At 36.0% G+C, this 17,500-nt stretch overlaps 13 non-coding genes across 13 annotated transcripts; all 13 read right to left on the reverse strand.

The window, feature by feature from the left end:
* Window positions 1–4,200: 4,200 nt before the first annotated feature.
* On the reverse strand, window positions 4,201–4,319 carry LOC137016138 (5S ribosomal RNA). Its single transcript, XR_010894117.1, has one exon. It is a non-coding gene; the product is annotated as a 5S ribosomal RNA (ribosomal RNA).
* A 60-nt stretch (window positions 4,320–4,379) lies between these two features.
* LOC137016131 (5S ribosomal RNA) lies at window positions 4,380–4,498 on the reverse strand. Its single transcript, XR_010894110.1, has one exon. It is a non-coding gene; the product is annotated as a 5S ribosomal RNA (ribosomal RNA).
* A 60-nt stretch (window positions 4,499–4,558) lies between these two features.
* On the reverse strand, window positions 4,559–4,677 carry LOC137016122 (5S ribosomal RNA). Its single transcript, XR_010894102.1, has one exon. It is a non-coding gene; the product is annotated as a 5S ribosomal RNA (ribosomal RNA).
* Window positions 4,678–4,750: 73 nt separating this feature from the next.
* Window positions 4,751–4,869, reverse strand: LOC137016134 (5S ribosomal RNA). The gene has a single exon (XR_010894113.1). It is a non-coding gene; the product is annotated as a 5S ribosomal RNA (ribosomal RNA).
* Window positions 4,870–4,955: 86 nt separating this feature from the next.
* LOC137016085 (5S ribosomal RNA) lies at window positions 4,956–5,074 on the reverse strand. Its single transcript, XR_010894067.1, has one exon. It is a non-coding gene; the product is annotated as a 5S ribosomal RNA (ribosomal RNA).
* A 60-nt stretch (window positions 5,075–5,134) lies between these two features.
* LOC137016084 (5S ribosomal RNA) lies at window positions 5,135–5,253 on the reverse strand. Its single transcript, XR_010894066.1, has one exon. It is a non-coding gene; the product is annotated as a 5S ribosomal RNA (ribosomal RNA).
* A 6,035-nt stretch (window positions 5,254–11,288) lies between these two features.
* Window positions 11,289–11,407, reverse strand: LOC137016139 (5S ribosomal RNA). The gene has a single exon (XR_010894118.1). It is a non-coding gene; the product is annotated as a 5S ribosomal RNA (ribosomal RNA).
* Window positions 11,408–11,467: 60 nt separating this feature from the next.
* Window positions 11,468–11,586, reverse strand: LOC137016132 (5S ribosomal RNA). The gene has a single exon (XR_010894111.1). It is a non-coding gene; the product is annotated as a 5S ribosomal RNA (ribosomal RNA).
* A 60-nt stretch (window positions 11,587–11,646) lies between these two features.
* LOC137016091 (5S ribosomal RNA) lies at window positions 11,647–11,765 on the reverse strand. Its single transcript, XR_010894071.1, has one exon. It is a non-coding gene; the product is annotated as a 5S ribosomal RNA (ribosomal RNA).
* A 76-nt stretch (window positions 11,766–11,841) lies between these two features.
* LOC137016092 (5S ribosomal RNA) lies at window positions 11,842–11,960 on the reverse strand. The gene has a single exon (XR_010894072.1). It is a non-coding gene; the product is annotated as a 5S ribosomal RNA (ribosomal RNA).
* An 87-nt stretch (window positions 11,961–12,047) lies between these two features.
* LOC137016093 (5S ribosomal RNA) lies at window positions 12,048–12,166 on the reverse strand. Its single transcript, XR_010894073.1, has one exon. It is a non-coding gene; the product is annotated as a 5S ribosomal RNA (ribosomal RNA).
* An 88-nt stretch (window positions 12,167–12,254) lies between these two features.
* LOC137016088 (5S ribosomal RNA) lies at window positions 12,255–12,373 on the reverse strand. Its single transcript, XR_010894070.1, has one exon. It is a non-coding gene; the product is annotated as a 5S ribosomal RNA (ribosomal RNA).
* Window positions 12,374–12,433: 60 nt separating this feature from the next.
* Window positions 12,434–12,552, reverse strand: LOC137016094 (5S ribosomal RNA). Its single transcript, XR_010894074.1, has one exon. It is a non-coding gene; the product is annotated as a 5S ribosomal RNA (ribosomal RNA).
* Between the last annotated feature and the right edge of the window lie 4,948 nt (window positions 12,553–17,500).

Consider the following 17,500-nt stretch of genomic DNA (forward strand, 5'->3'; position numbering starts at 1 on the left):
GGTATTTCTTAACAATTTTAACTCTCAAAGCATGTTTTCGTTGTTCCACATCCATTAAACCTAAGCCTCCCTTTTCCACCGCTCCTAAAATCGTGTTATGTGCAATTCTCGCTGGCTTCCCCTCCCATAAAAAGTCAAGAAAACATTTCTTCAACCTCTGTTCTGTCCATAACGGCATTTCAGACACATATAAAATATACCAAAGTTTAGAAACCATTAAAACATTCAATATTAAAACCTTCCCCTTCAAGTTTAAAGTTCTTAATTTCCAAAAATTTAACCTCCTCTCTATATCTGTAACTAGTTGCTCCCACATTTCATCTCTCACTTTCCTTTCATTCTTCCCCATTAAAACTCCTAAAATCCTCATTTCTTCAACTTCCTTGAACTTAAAACAATCTGTTAAAACCATAGCTTTACCAAATCGCATATATACTGTTTTGTCCTCATTTACTTTACTTCCAGACCCTCTACAATACTCATTTACAACATTCATTACTTCTTTAACACTCCCTTTTCCCTTTACAATTATTGTCGTATCATCAGCATATTGAAAAACTTTCCCCTCAGCTTTATTTTCTTCAATTTCAATCCCCATTATTCCTTCTTTTTGTCTAATTGCCAATCCTAAAGGTTCTGAAACAAGTGAATATAATAATGCCGAAAGCGGACAACCCTGCCTAATTGAACGTGTGATTTTAAAACAGTCTGTTAAAAACCCATTACATTTAACCCTTGTTAGTGCTCCCTTATATAAAATCTCAATCCATTTAATAAAATTCTCGCCAAAACCAAAACTCTTTAAAACCTCAAATAAATATCTGTGCTCAACCCTATCAAACGCTTTTTCAAAATCCAAACTAATTACATATCCTTCTTCATTTTTTTCTTTCATGTACCATATTGTATCTCTTATACTCATCGTTATGTCGGCTATATCTCTTCCTTTTACTCCATACGCTTGATTTGTTTTAATTATACTTGGCATTACTTCTTTTAATCTGTTTGCTAAAATCTTTGCTAAAATCTTAAGATCGGTGTTCAACATTGTAATTGGTCTATAGTTTTTTAAGTCTACTTTTTCTCCTTTCTTTTTGTATACTAGTTTCATTAACCCCATTCTTGTTCTTTCATTAATTTCTTCTTTCTCAAAAATGTCTATAAAAACCTCCTTTAGAATCTTTACTAAAACTCCTTTAAAACATATATAAAATTCAGTTCCCAAACCATCTATTCCTGGACTTTTCTTTTTATTCAGTTGATTTATAGCTCTTTCAATCTCTTCTTCTCTGATTTCTTGGTCACATTCTTTTTTGTCTTCATCACTTACTTTTGCTTTTATCTGATTCAACAATTTCTTTTTTTCTCCCTCTTCCACACCTCTTGCACTAAATAGATCCTCATAAAAATACTTTATTTCCTCTAAAATTCTTTCATTCCCTTCTACAATTTTTTTCCAGATCAAAAAAGAATTTTGTACATTTTTCTCCTTCCACCACATATTTTGCTTTGCTTCTTAGCCTCGCTCCCTCATATTCTTTTTCTTCTATTTCTTTCAGTTTTCCCTCTATTTCCTTTATCTTCTGTATGTCTTTATTTTCTTTATTCAATTCCTTTTCCAAACTTTCTTTTATTTCTCTTTCATTGTATCTTTTACATTTTTGCATTAATCGACAATATCTGATTGAGAATTTTTTGATTAAAAACTTTACATTCTCCCACCATATTCTCTTATCCTCTTCATACATTCCATTTTCCCTTTCTTTTTCTATAATTTCTTTAACTTTTGCAACATAATCTTCATTCTTTAAAATCTGCGTATTTAAAATCCATACTCCCGGCCCCCTTTGCATTTTACTCCAGTCTACAATAAAAAATAAAAACTTGTGATCACTAAAACTTGTTTCCTCATACTTAATCTTTTCAATAAAATTCTCCACATTTCTACTACATAAAACAAAATCAATTCTAGTTTGGCATACAAAACTTCCCACTATTTGTCTCCTTGAAAATTCTTTTTTCTGTTCATTCCTTTCTCTCCACACATCTATCATATTATTTTCCTCCATTAATGCTTTTAATTCTTTCCTTCCCGTATCAGTTTTAAAAACCATTCCCTCAGCCATATCTTGTTTACTAAAAACTGTATTAAAATCCCCCATCATTATTATTTCTTTATACTTATTTACAATATTTCTTAAAACATTAAAAAACTCTTTCTTTTCCTTCTCCTCCACTGGTGCATGTACATTTACTAAAATCAAGTCTCTTCCTTCATATTTTGTCCCTACTACCATACATTTCCCCAACCTGTCCTTGTACACAACTTTACTCACTTTAAAAACATCATCCTTCATTAAAAAAGCCACACCTCTCCCAAACCTCCCATCTCCATTATTATATAAAATACCACCCTCCCATCTCTTTTTAAAATCAATCATAACATTTTCTCTCCAGTTTGTTTCTTGTAAAGCAATGATATCTTCCCTTTTACATTTCTCTTTTACTTTTTCAAATTTTCCAATATCCAACAGTCCTCTTGCATTAAAAGTAACACAACTTAAAACCATTAAAAGAAAGACAAATAAATACTTAAAAACCATTATTCACCATTGTCTCCCTCCAAGCCCCTTAACACATCATATCTGTTCATTTCAGTCATTATTTTTTTCCTTGCACCTTCCAAATTTGGTTTTACCTTCAATGTTCTTCTTCTTCTTTGTCCTCTCCCCCCTCTGTGTTTGTCCATGTTGTCCACCTTTATTTCTTCCTCACTGTCCATTTCTTTATTTTGATCCATCTTTCCATTTCCATCCCTCTCCACGTCCTCCATAAAAGTATTAAAACTGTCTAATATTTCCATTTCAGTCCATTGAGTGTCCTGCTCCGTTGTTTGTTCATCATTCTTACTGTTGTGTTTTTCTCTTTCTCCTTCTTCACTGTTGCTCTGTTCTTCTTCCTCTTGTCGTTCATCACTTTGTCCATCCTCCTCGTTGTTTCCTTCATGCACCTGTCCGCCTACCTGTTTTTCCCTTCCTCCTTCCTCTCCCTCCATCCAGCATTCACATTTATTTAAAATCTCTTGACACTCCGGGCACCTAACCGCATTGCAATCCCTTGCAAAGTGTCCCCTCTCCTCACATTTGTAGCACGTAAATGTCGGGCAATCTTTTAGCAAGTGCTCCGGGCTCATGCACAGCCTACAGGTTTTCACCTGATGGCTGTGCATCACCCGGAAGTACTGCTGGCCCTCGGCTGTCTCAAGCCTCGTGCTGTATGGCAGGGATGCCACCTCCTTGGGGAATCGGACTTTAAGGAACCTTGTCCCGTCCTCAATATCGGTGCCCGGGTAGCATCTCCTTTTAATTTGACTCATAGGCTCAACACCCCATCCCTCCAATTTTTCTAAAATTTTGCCATCATCCAGGTAGATGGGCAGGTGCATGAAGGAAACAACATAATCACGATTTTGCAGGTTTTTCACTTCACACATCACTCCTTTAACTTCCAGTCCTTCAATTAGTTTATCACATGTTTCCTCTTTTTCCATCGTCAGTTCATATTCCTTGCCTTGTCTTGGTCTTAGAGCTAAAATTTTGCCATGTCCACATTGTTCTATTACCGCTTTAATGATGTCCTCCGCTCTCACTTCATTCACTTTTTCCACATTCACGATCAGAGTAGCCTCTTTCAAATATTTCCGTTCAACAAACTTATTTCTTACTTCTTGAATTTTCTCCTTTCCAGCTCGTAGTCGTTTATCCAGTCCAGAATCGTTTGCCATACGTGTTCCTCGTGCCAGTCCAGTGTCGTTTGCCATGCGTGGTCCTCCTGCCTTTCCAGTGTCGTTTACCATACGTGTTTCTCCAGCCAGTCCTGCGTCGTAATCCATTATCCGTCCGAAAAAAAGAGAAAAAAGAAAAAAGAAAAGGCTTAACCACCCTCCAGCCAGCAAAAAGCTGCTGTTAGGTGGTTTAACTGAAACAAACAAACAAACAAAAAACTAACTCAAAGTCAAAAGAAACTCACAAAACAAACAAACAAAATAACACAAAATGGTGGAGAGCCTTCCTCTCCAAACTGCAGCCAAACAACTTCCTTGAGACTCAATAGCGCCCTCAGAGTGGTATGGCCGTAAGCGAAAACTGCTGCCAAGAGTGGGCTATTTAAGACATTCTTTATACTTTCAGAAAAACATAAAGCTTACAGCACCTGGTATTCCCAGGCGGTCTCCCATCCAAGTACTAACCAGGCCCTACTCTGCTTAGCTTCCGAGAACAGACGAGATCGGGCGTGCTCAGAGTGGTATGGCTGTAAGCGAAAACTGCTGCCAAGAGTGGGCTATTTAAGACATTCTTTATACTTTCAGAAAAACATAAAGCTTACAGCACCTGGTATTCCCAGGCGGTCTCCCATCCAAATACTAACCAGGCCCTACTCTGCTTAGCTTCCGAGATCAGACGAGATCGGGCGTGCTCAGAGTGGTATGGCCGTAAGCGAATACTGCTGCCAAGAGTGGGCTATTTAAGACATTCTTTATACTTTCAGAAAAACATAAAGCTTACAGCACCTGGTATTCCCAGGCGGTCTCCCATCCAAGTACTAACCAGGCCCTACTCTGCTTAGCTTCCGAGATCAGACGAGATCGGGCGTGCTCAGAGTGGTATGGCCGTAAGCGAAAACTGCTGCCAATAGTGGGCTACTTAAGGTATTCAGACACTCTTTTTTTTTTTTTTGAAACAAAACATAAAGCTTACAGCACCTGGTATTCCCAGGCGGTCTCCCATCCAAGTACTAACCAGGCCCTACTCTGCTTAGCTTCCGAGATCAGACGAGATCGGGCGTGCTCAGAGTGGTATGGCCGTAAGCGAAAACTGCTACCAAGAGTGGGCTATTTAAGGTATTCATACACTCTTTTTTTTTTATTTTTTTTTTTTTTGTGAAACAAAACATAAAGCTTACAGCACCTGGTATTCCCAGGCGGTCTCCCATCCAAGTACTAACCAGGCCCTACTCTGCTTAGCTTCCGAGATCAGACGAGATTGGGCGTGCTCAGAGTGGTATGGCCGTAAGCGAATACTGCTGCCAAGAGTGGGCTATTTAAGACATTCTTTATACTTTCAGAAAAACATAAAGCTTACAGCACCTGGTATTCCCAGGCGGTCTCCCATCCAAGTACTAACCAGGCCCTACTCTGCTTAGCTTCCGAGATCAGACGAGATCGGGCGTGCTCAGAGTGGTATGGCCGTAAGCGAAAACTGCTGCCAAGAGTGGGCTACTTAAGGTATTCAGACACTCTTTTTTTTTTTTTCTTTTTTTTTGAAACAAAACATAAAGCTTACAGCACCTGGTATTCCCAGGCGGTCTCCGATCCAAGTACTAACCAGGCCCTACTCTGCTTAGCTTCCGAGATCAGACGAGATCGGGCGTGCTTTTTTTTTTTTTTTTTTTTTATTAAGAAATTTCAATCAATAAAATACAATACAATAAATAATACAATAAAAATTACAGTTTTTCTTACACAATCACCTTTACATCACAAATCTCCTTTACATCACAAATCTCCTTTACATCACAAATCTCCTTTACATCACAAATCTCCTTTACATCACAAATCTCCTTTACATCACATTTCTCCTTTACATCACATTTCACCTTTACATCACATATCATACATCAAACATTTTCTTACAAAACTTGTCGGTCTTGGAGGGAGATCAGATCAATAAAATACAATGGAATAAATAAAACAATAAAAATTACAGTTATTCTTATACAATCACCTTTACATCACATATCATACACCACCTTACATCATACCTTTACATAAATTAATTCAATATTCTCCTTCACTTCCTGGCAGCTTCCACATTAATTCTTTTAAAACACAACAAACTTGAGGGGTAAAAACATGATAAAAAACATCCAACATATTTTCACATTTAAAATACACATAAAGTCTTTCCATGTACACTTCTGTTTTCCTTTTAAACACAGTCCAAACATCCAACACAATTTTTTCTTTTTTCGCCACAATTCTTCTTTCCCATATTGCACTTTTCATCAACATTACCCACAGATTTATAAACTTTTTGTTCCGACACTTCTTCTCCCAACCAAACATCACCACTCTGTTCCATTCCATTACATTTTCATCCCACTCCACAGTCAATTCTTTAATCACACATTTACATTTCTTTAAAAAATCCTCCAATTCTTTACAATATAAAAACATATGTAAAATCCATTCTTCTTTTTCTTGGCACACTTTACACATTGCATTTTGTGTCATCCCGATTTTATTTAAAATATACTCAGTAAAAACCACTTTATGTCTTATAAAATACTCCAAACATTCCAATTTTGTCTCCACACATTTTCCTCTCATGTTTCTCCATATACTCTCTTCTTTTAAATCTTTAAATTTCTCCACCCAGTACTTATTTACAATTGGTTCTTTAAAAACACCATCTCTAAAAACACAATAAAACATTTTTACAGTACATTCTTTAAAATCACACAATTTCCCCCCAAGTTTCACATAGATGTTCTTTTCTTTTGGCTCTTCTTCCACACACTCAATTCTTTTAATCCAGTCCTTTGGTATTGCATTTTTAATGATTTCATATTTATTTGTTATTTCTTGTTTGCTGTATTCTTCTTTTGCCACTTCCATTGCATCGAAAACATATTGTGTTGGTAAAAACCCCTCTTTAAACTCATATAAAACATCTCTCACTCTTGTAATTCCCACTTCCATCCATTTCTTAAAAAATATTTCTTTCCCTTGTTTTAAAATGTTGTTATTTAAAAACAGAGGTTGATTTAAAATGCTTTCTCTCCCATGCGGATCATATTCAATTTTCGTTAAAAACTTTCCCCAAGCACTAAAAATTTCTCTATAAAATGCAGGTAATCCTTCAGTCATCCATAATTTTGTTTTCATCCATAAAATTCCATCCCCCATGTTAAAACCACCACATTTATTTAAAAAGTATTTCATTGTTTTCTTCCACTCAGTTTTGTTTTCTTCATTTAGGTATTTCTTAACAATTTTTACTCTCAAAGCATTTTTTCGTTGTTCCACATCCATTAAACCTAAGCCTCCCTTTTCCACCGCCCCTAAAATCGTGTTATGTGCAATTCTCGCTGGTTTCCCCTCCCATAAAAAGTCAAGAAAGCATTTCTTCAACCTCTGCTCTGTCCATAACGGCATTTCAGACACATATAAAACATACCACAATTTAGAAACCATTAAAACATTTAATATTAAAACCTTCCCCTTTAAATTTAAAGTTCTTAATTTCCAAAAATTTAACCTCCTCTCTATATCTGTAACTAGTTGCTCCCACATTTCATCCCTTACTTTCCTCTCATTCTTCCCCATTAAAACTCCTAAAATCCTCATTTCGTCCACTTCCTTAAAATTAAAACAATCCGTTAAAACCATAGCTTTACCAAATCTCATATATACTGTTTTATCTTCGTTTACTTTACTTCCAGATCCTCTACAATACTCTTTTACAACATTCATTACTTCTTTAACACTCCCTTTTCCCTTTACAATTATCGTCGTATCATCAGCATATTGAAATACTTTCCCCTCAGCCCTGTTTTCTTCAATTTCAATCCCTATTATTCCTTCTTTACCCCTAATTGCCAATCCTAATGGTTCTGATACAAGTGAATATAATAAAGCAGAGAGAGGACAACCCTGTCTAATTGAACGTGTGATTTTAAAACAGTCTGTTAAAAACCCATTACATTTAATTCTTGTTAGTGCACCCTTATATAAAATCTCAATCCATTTAATAAAATTCTCACCAAAACCAAAACTCCTTAAAACCTCAAATAAATATCTGTGCTCAACCCTATCAAACGCTTTCTCGAAATCCAAACTAATTACATATCCTTCCTCATTTTTTTCTTTCATATACCAAATGTTGTCTCTTATACTCATCGTTATGTCAGCTATGTCTCTTCCTTTTACACCATATGCTTGATTTGTTTTAATTATACTTGGCATTACTTCTTTTAACCTGTTTGCTAAAATCTTTGCTAAAATCTTAAAATCTGTGTTCAGCATCGTGATCGGTCTATAGTTTTTTAAATCTACTTTCTCTCCTTTCCTTTTATATACTAGTTTCATTAACCCCATCCTTGTTCTTTCATTCATTTCTTCTTTTTCAAAAACAACTTTAAAAACATCCTTTAAAATCTTTACTAAAACTCCTTTAAAACATACATAAAATTCCGTTCCCAAACCATCTATTCCTGGACTTTTCTTTTTATTCAGTTGACTTATTGCTCTTTCTATCTCTTCTTCTCTGATTTCTTGGTCACATTCTTTTTTGTCTTGCTCGCCTACCTTTGCTTTTATCTGATTTAAACATTTCTTTTTTTCCTCCTCTTCCACACCTCTTGCACTAAATAGATCCTCATAAAAATACCTTATTTCTTCTAAAATCTTTTCATTACTTTCTACAATTTCCCCATTTTTCCCTCTTATTTCTTTAATCGTTTCAGCTTTCCCCTTCTTTTTTTCTAGATCAAAAAAGAACTTTGTACATTTTTCTCCCTCCACCACATATTTTGCTTTGCTTCTTAGCATCGCTCCCTCGTATTCTTTTTCTTCTATTTCCTTTAATTTTCCCTCTATCTCCCTTATCTTTTGTATGTCTTTATCTTCTTTATTCAATTCCTTTTCCAAACTTGCTTTTATTTCTCTTTCTTTGTTTCTCTTACATCTCTTTATTAAACTACAATATTTGATCGAGAATTTTTTGATTAAAAACTTTACATTCTCCCACCATATTCTCTTATCCTCTTCATACATTCCATTTTCCTTTTCTTTTTCTATTATTTCTTTAACTTTTGCAACATAATCTTCATTCTTTAAAATCTGCACATTTAAAATCCATACTCCCGGCCCTCTTTGCATTTTACTCCAGTCCACTATAAAAAATAAGAACTTGTGATCACTAAAACTTGTTTCCTCATACTTAATCTTTTCAATAAAATTCTCCACATTTCTACTACATAAAACAAAGTCAATTCTAGTTTGGCATACAAAACTCCCCACTATTTGTCTCCTTGAAAATTCTTTTTTCTGTTCATTCCTTTCTCTCCACACATCTATCAAATCATTTTCCTTCATTAATGCTTTTAATTCTTTTCTTCCCGTATCCGTTTTAAAAACCATTCCTTCAGCCATATCTTGCTTGCTAAAAACCGTGTTAAAATCTCCCATCATTATTATTTCTTTATACTTCTTTACAATATTTCTTAAAACATTAAAAAACTCTTTCTTTTCCTTCTCCTCCACTGGTGCATGTACATTTACTAAAATCAAATCTCTTCCTTCATATTTCGTCTCTACTACAATACACTTCCCCAACCTGTCCTTATACACAATTTTACTCACTTTAAAAACATCATCCTTCATTAAAAAAGCCACACCTCTTCCAAACCTCCCATCGCCATTATTATATAAAATACCACCATCCCATCTCTTTTTATAATCAAACATAACATTTTCTCTCCAGTTTGTTTCTTGTAATGCTATAATATCTTCCCTTTTACATTTCTCTTTTACTTTTTCAAATTTCCCAATGTCCAACAGTCCCCTTGCATTAAAAGTAACACAACTTAAAACCATTAAAAGAAATACAGATAAATACTTAAAAACCATTATTCACCATTGTCTCCCTCCAAGCCTCTTAACACGTCATATTTGTTACTTTTTGTCATTATTTTTTTCCTTGCACCTTCCAAATTTGGGTTTACCTTCAATGCTCTTCTTCTTATTTGTCCTCTCCCCCTCTGTCCTTGTCCATGCTGTCTGTCTTTATTTCTTCTTCACTGTCCGTTTCCTTATTTTGATCCATCCTTCCATGTCCATCTCTCTCCACGTCCTCCATAAAAGTATTAAAACTGTCCGATATTTCCATTTCAGTCCCTTGAGTATCCTGCTCCGTTGTCTGTTCATCATTTTTACTGTTGTCTTTTTCTCTTTCCCCTTCCTCACTGTTGCTCTGTTCTTCTTCCTCTTGTCGTTCATCAGTTTGTCCATCCTCCTCGTTGTTTCCTTCATGCACCTGTCCGCCTACCTGTTTTTCCCTTCCTCCTTCCTCTCCCTCCATCCAGCATTCACATTTATTTAAAACCTCTTGACACTCCGGGCACCTAACCGCATTGCAATCCCTTGCAAAGTGTCCCCTCTCCTCACATTTGTAGCACGTAAATGTCGGGCAGTCTTTTAGCAAGTGCTCCGGGCTCATGCACAGCCTACAGGTTTTCACCTGATGGCTGTGCATCACCCGGAAGTACTGCTGGCCCTCGGCTGTCTCAAGCCTCGTGCTGTATGGCAGGGATGCCACCTCCTTGGGGAATCGGACTTTAAGGAACCTTGTCCCGTCCTCAATATCGGTGCCCGGGTAGCATCTCCTTTTAATTTGACTCATAGGCTCAACACCCCATCCCTCCAATTTTTCTAAAATTTTGCCATCATCCAGGTAGATGGGCAGGTGCATGAAGGAAACAACATAATCACGATTTTGCAGGTTTTTCACTTCACACATCACTCCTTTAACTTCCAGTCCTTCAATTAGTTTATCACATGTTTCCTCTTTTTCCATCGTCAGTTCATATTCCTTGCCTTGTCTTGGTCTTAGAGCTAAAATTTTGCCATGTCCACATTGTTCTATTACCGCTTTAATGATGTCCTCCGCTCTCACTTCATTCACTTTTTCCACATTCACGATCAGAGTAGCCTCTTTCAAATATTTCCGTTCAACAAACTTATTTCTTACTTCTTGAATTTTCTCCTTTCCAGCTCGTAGTCGTTTATCCAGTCCAGAATCGTTTGCCATACGTGTTCCTCGTGCCAGTCCAGTGTCGTTTGCCATGCGTGGTCCTCCTGCCTTTCCAGTGTCGTTTACCATACGTGTTTCTCCAGCCAGTCCTGCGTCGTAATCCATTATCCGTCCGAAAAAAAGAGAAAAAAGAAAAAAGAAAAAGGCTTAACCACCCTCCAGCCAGCAAAAAGCTGCTGTTAGGTGGTTTAACTGAAACAAACAAACAAACAAAAAACTAACTCAAAGTCAAAAGAAACTCACAAAACAAACAAACAAAATAACACAAAATGGTGGAGAGCCTTCCTCTCCAAACTGCAGCCAAACAACTTCCTTGAGACTCAATAGCGCCCTCAGAGTGGTATGGCCGTAAGCGAAAACTGCTGCCAAGAGTGGGCTATTTAAGACATTCTTTATACTTTCAGAAAAACATAAAGCTTACAGCACCTGGTATTCCCAGGCGGTCTCCCATCCAAGTACTAACCAGGCCCTACTCTGCTTAGCTTCCGAGAACAGACGAGATCGGGCGTGCTCAGAGTGGTATGGCTGTAAGCGAAAACTGCTGCCAAGAGTGGGCTATTTAAGACATTCTTTATACTTTCAGAAAAACATAAAGCTTACAGCACCTGGTATTCCCAGGCGGTCTCCCATCCAAATACTAACCAGGCCCTACTCTGCTTAGCTTCCGAGATCAGACGAGATCGGGCGTGCTCAGAGTGGTATGGCCGTAAGCGAATACTGCTGCCAAGAGTGGGCTATTTAAGACATTCTTTATACTTTCAGAAAAACATAAAGCTTACAGCACCTGGTATTCCCAGGCGGTCTCCCATCCAAGTACTAACCAGGCCCTACTCTGCTTAGCTTCCGAGATCAGACGAGATCGGGCGTGCTCAGAGTGGTATGGCCGTAAGCGAAAACTGCTGCCAAGAGTGGGCTACTTAAGGTATTCAGACACTCTTTTTTTTTTTTTTTTTGAAACAAAACATAAAGCTTACAGCACCTGGTATTCCCAGGCGGTCTCCCATCCAAGTACTAACCAGGCCCTACTCTGCTTAGCTTCCGAGATCAGACGAGATCGGGCGTGCTCAGAGTGGTATGGCCGTAAGCGAAAACTGCTACCAAGAGTGGGCTATTTAAGGTATTCAGACACTCTTTTTTTTTTTTTTTTTTTTTTTTTTTTGAAACAAAACATAAAGCTTACAGCACCTGGTATTCCCAGGCGGTCTCCCATCCAAGTACTAACCAGGCCCTACTCTGCTTAGCTTCCGAGATCAGACGAGATCGGGCGTGCTCAGAGTGGTATGGCCGTAAGCGAAAACTGCTGCCAAGAGTGGGCTACTTAAGGTATTCAGACACTCTTTTTTTTTTTTTTTTTTTTTTTTTTTTTGAAACAAAACATAAAGCTTACAGCACCTGGTATTCCGAGGCGGTCTCCCATCCAAGTACTAACCAGGCCCTACTCTGCTTAGCTTCCGAGATCAGACGAGATTGGGCGTGCTCAGAGTGGTATGGCCGTAAGCGAATACTGCTGCCAAGAGTGGGCTATTTAAGACATTCTTTATACTTTCAGAAAAACATAAAGCTTACAGCACCTGGTATTCCCAGGCGGTCTCCCATCCAAGTACTAACCAGGCCCTACTCTGCTTAGCTTCCGAGATCAGACGAGATCGGGCGTGCTCAGAGTGGTATGGCCGTAAGCGAAAACTGCTGCCAAGAGTGGGCTACTTAAGGTATTCAGACACTCTTTTTTTTTTTTTTCTTTTTTTTTGAAACAAAACATAAAGCTTACAGCACCTGGTATTCCCAGGCGGTCTCCGATCCAAGTACTAACCAGGCCCTACTCTGCTTAGCTTCCGAGATCAGACGAGATCGGGCGTGTTTTTTTTTTGTTTTTTTTTTTTATTAAGAAATTTCAATCAATAAAATACAATACAATAAATAATACAATAAAAATTACAGTTTTTCTTACACAATCACCTTTACATCACAAATCTCCTTTACATCACAAATCTCCTTTACATCACAAATCTCCTTTACATCACAAATCTCCTTTACATCACAAATCTCCTTTACATCACAAATCTCCTTTACATCACAAATCTCCTTTACATCACATTTCTCCTTTACATCACATTTCACCTTTACATCACATATCATACATCAAACATTTTCTTACAAAACTTGTCGGTCTTGGAGGGAGATCAGATCAATAAAATACAATGGAATAAATAAAACAATAAAAATTACAGTTATTCTTATACAATCACCTTTACATCACATATCATACACCACCTTACATCATACCTTTACATAAATTAATTCAATATTCTCCTTCACTTCCTGGCAGCTTCCACATTAATTCTTTTAAAACACAACAAACTTGAGGGGTAAAAACATGATAAAAAACATCCAACATATTTTCACATTTAAAATACACATAAAGTCTTTCCATGTACACTTCTGTTTTCCTTTTAAACACAGTCCAAACATCCAACACAATTTTTTCTTTTTTCGCCACAATTCTTCTTTCCCATATTGCACTTTTCATCAACATTACCCACAGATTTATAAACTTTTTGTTCCGACACTTCTTCTCCCAACCAAACATCACCACTCTGTTCCATTCCATTCCATTTTCATCCCACTCCACAGTCAATTCTTTAATCACACATTTACATTTCTTTAAAAAATCCTCCAATTCTTTACAATATAAAAACATATGTAAAATCCATTCTTCTTTTTCTTGGCACACTTTACACATTGCATTTTGTGTCATCCCGATTTTATTTAAAATATACTCAGTAAAAACCACTTTATGTCTTATAAAATACTCCAAACATTCCAATTTTGTCTCCACACATTTTCCTCTCATGTTTCTCCATATACTCTCTTCTTTTAAATCTTTAAATTTCTCCACCCAGTACTTATTTACAATTGGTTCTTTAAAAACACCATCTCTAAAAACACAATAAAACATTTTTACAGTACATTCTTTAAAATCACACAATTTCCCCTCAAGTTTCACATAGATGTTCTTTTCTTTTGGCTCTTCTTCCACACACTCAATTCTTTTAATCCAGTCCTTTGGTATTGCATTTTTAATGATTTCATATTTATTTGTTATTTCTTGTTTGCTGTATTCTTCTTTTGCCACTTCCATTGCATCGAAAACATATTGTGTTGGTAAAAACCCCTCTTTAAACTCATATAAAACATCTCTCACTCTTGTAATTCCCACTTCCATCCATTTCTTAAAAAATATTTCTTTCCCTTGTTTTAAAATGTTGTTATTTAAAAACAGAGGTTGATTTAAAATGCTTTCTCTCCCATGCGGATCATATTCAATTTTCGTTAAAAACTTTCCCCAAGCACTAAAAATTTCTCTATAAAATGCAGGTAATCCTTCAGTCATCCATAATTTTGTTTTCATCCATAAAATTCCATCCCCCATGTTAAAACCACCACATTTATTTAAAAAGTATTTCATTGTTTTCTTCCACTCAGTTTTGTTTTCTTCATTTAGGTATTTCTTAACAATTTTTACTCTCAAAGCATTTTTTCGTTGTTCCACATCCATTAAACCTAAGCCTCCCTTTTCCACCGCCCCTAAAATCGTGTTATGTGCAATTCTCGCTGGTTTCCCCTCCCATAAAAAGTCAAGAAAGCATTTCTTCAACCTCTGCTCTGTCCATAACGGCATTTCAGACACATATAAAACATACCACAATTTAGAAACCATTAAAACATTTAATATTAAAACCTTCCCCTTTAAATTTAAAGTTCTTAATTTCCAAAAATTTAACCTCCTCTCTATATCTGTAACTAGTTGCTCCCACATTTCATCCCTTACTTTCCTCTCATTCTTCCCCATTAAAACTCCTAAAATCCTCATTTCGTCCACTTCCTTAAAATTAAAACAATCCGTTAAAACCATAGCTTTACCAAATCTCATATATACTGTTTTATCTTCGTTTACTTTACTTCCAGATCCTCTACAATACTCTTTTACAACATTCATTACTTCTTTAACACTCCCTTTTCCCTTTACAATTATCGTCGTATCATCAGCATATTGAAATACTTTCCCCTCAGCCCTGTTTTCTTCAATTTCAATCCCTATTATTCCTTCTTTACCCCTAATTGCCAATCCTAATGGTTCTGATACAAGTGAATATAATAAAGCAGAGAGAGGACAACCCTGTCTAATTGAACGTGTGATTTTAAAACAGTCTGTTAAAAACCCATTACATTTAATTCTTGTTAGTGCACCCTTATATAAAATCTCAATCCATTTAATAAAATTCTCACCAAAACCAAAACTCCTTAAAACCTCAAATAAATATCTGTGCTCAACCCTATCAAACGCTTTCTCGAAATCCAAACTAATTACATATCCTTCCTCATTTTTTTCTTTCATATACCAAATGTTGTCTCTTATACTCATCGTTATGTCAGCTATGTCTCTTCCTTTTACACCATATGCTTGATTTGTTTTAATTATACTTGGCATTACTTCTTTTAACCTGTTTGCTAAAATCTTTGCTAAAATCTTAAAATCTGTGTTCAGCATCGTGATCGGTCTATAGTTTTTTAAATCTACTTTCTCTCCTTTCCTTTTATATACTAGTTTCATTAACCCCATCCTTGTTCTTTCATTCATTTCTTCTTTTTCAAAAACAACTTTAAAAACATCCTTTAAAATCTTTACTAAAACTCCTTTAAAACATACATAAAATTCCGTTCCCAAACCATCTATTCCTGGACTTTTCTTTTTATTCAGTTGACTTATTGCTCTTTCTATCTCTTCTTCTCTGATTTCTTGGTCACATTCTTTTTGTCTTGCTCGCCTACCTTTGCTTTTATCTGATTTAAACATTTCTTTTTTTCCTCCTCTTCCACACCTCTTGCACTAAATAGATCCTCATAAAAATACCTTATTTCTTCTAAAATCTTTTCATTACTTTCTACAATTTCCCCATTTTTCCCTTTTATTTCTTTAATCGTTTCAGCTTTCCCCTTCTTTTTTTCTAGATCAAAAAAGAACTTTGTACATTTTTCTCCCTCCACCACATATTTTGCTTTGCTTCTTAGCATCGCTCCCTCGTATTCTTTTTCTTCTATTTCCTTTAATTTTCCCTCTATCTCCCTTATCTTTTGTATGTCTTTATCTTCTTTATTCAATTCCTTTTCCAAACTTGCTTTTATTTCTCTTTCTTTGTTTCTCTTACATCTCTTTATTAAACTACAATATTTGATCGAGAATTTTTTGATTAAAAACTTTACATTCTCCCACCATATTCTCTTATCCTCTTCATACATTCCATTTTCCTTTTCTTTTTCTATTATTTCTTTAACTTTTGCAACATAATCTTCATTCTTTAAAATCTGCACATTTAAAATCCATACTCCCGGCCCTCTTTGCATTTTACTCCAGTCCACTATAAAAAATAAGAACTTGTGATCACTAAAACTTGTTTCCTCATACTTAATCTTTTCAATAAAATTCTCCACATTTCTACTACATAAAACAAAGTCAATTCTAGTTTGGCATACAAAACTCCCCACTATTTGTCTCCTTGAAAATTCTTTTTTCTGTTCATTCCTTTCTCTCCACACATCTATCAAATCATTTTCCTTCATTAATGCTTTTAATTCTTTTCTTCCCGTATCCGTTTTAAAAACCATTCCTTCAGCCATATCTTGCTTGCTAAAAACCGTGTTAAAATCTCCCATCATTATTATTTCTTTATACTTCTTTACAATATTTCTTAAAACATTAAAAAACTCTTTCTTTTCCTTCTCCTCCACTGGTGCATGTACATTTACTAAAATCAAATCTCTTCCTTCATATTTCGTCTCTACTACAATACACTTCCCCAACCTGTCCTTATACACAATTTTACTCACTTTAAAAACATCATCCTTCATTAAAAAAGCCACACCTCTTCCAAACCTCCCATCTCCATTATTATATAAAATACCACCATCCCATCTCTTTTTATAATCAAACATAACATTTTCTCTCCAGTTTGTTTCTTGTAATGCTATAATATCTTCCCTTTTACATTTCTCTTTTACTTTTTCAAATTTCCCAATGTCCAACAGTCCCCTTGCATTAAAAGTAACACAACTTAAAACCATTAAAAGAAATACAGATAAATACTTAAAAACCATTATTCACCATTGTCTCCCTCCAAGCCTCTTAACACGTCATATTTGTTACTTTTTGTCATTATTTTTTTCCTTGCACCTTCCAAATTTGGTTTTACCTTCAATGCTCTTCTTCTTATTTGTCCTCTCCCCCCTCTGTCCTTGTCCATGCTGTCTGTCTTTATTTCTTCTTCACTGTCCGTTTCCTTATTTTGATCCATCCTTCCATGTCCATCTCTCTCCACGTCCTCCATAAAAGTATTAAAACTGTCCGATATTTCCATTTCAGTCCCTTGAGTATCCTGCTCCGTTGTCTGTTCATCATTTTTACTGTTGTCTTTTTCTCTTTCCCCTTCCTCACTGTTGCTCTGTTCTTCTTCCTCTTGTCGTTCATCAGTTTGTCCATCCTCCTCGTTGTTTCCTTCATGCACCTGTCCGCCTACCTGTTTTTCCCTTCCTCCTTCCTCTCCCTCCATCCAGCATTCACATTTATTTAA

The sequence above is a fragment of the Chanodichthys erythropterus genome, unplaced genomic scaffold (assembly GCF_024489055.1).
Source record: "Chanodichthys erythropterus isolate Z2021 unplaced genomic scaffold, ASM2448905v1 ctg000270_np12, whole genome shotgun sequence".
NCBI lineage: Eukaryota > Metazoa > Chordata > Actinopteri > Cypriniformes > Xenocyprididae > Chanodichthys > Chanodichthys erythropterus.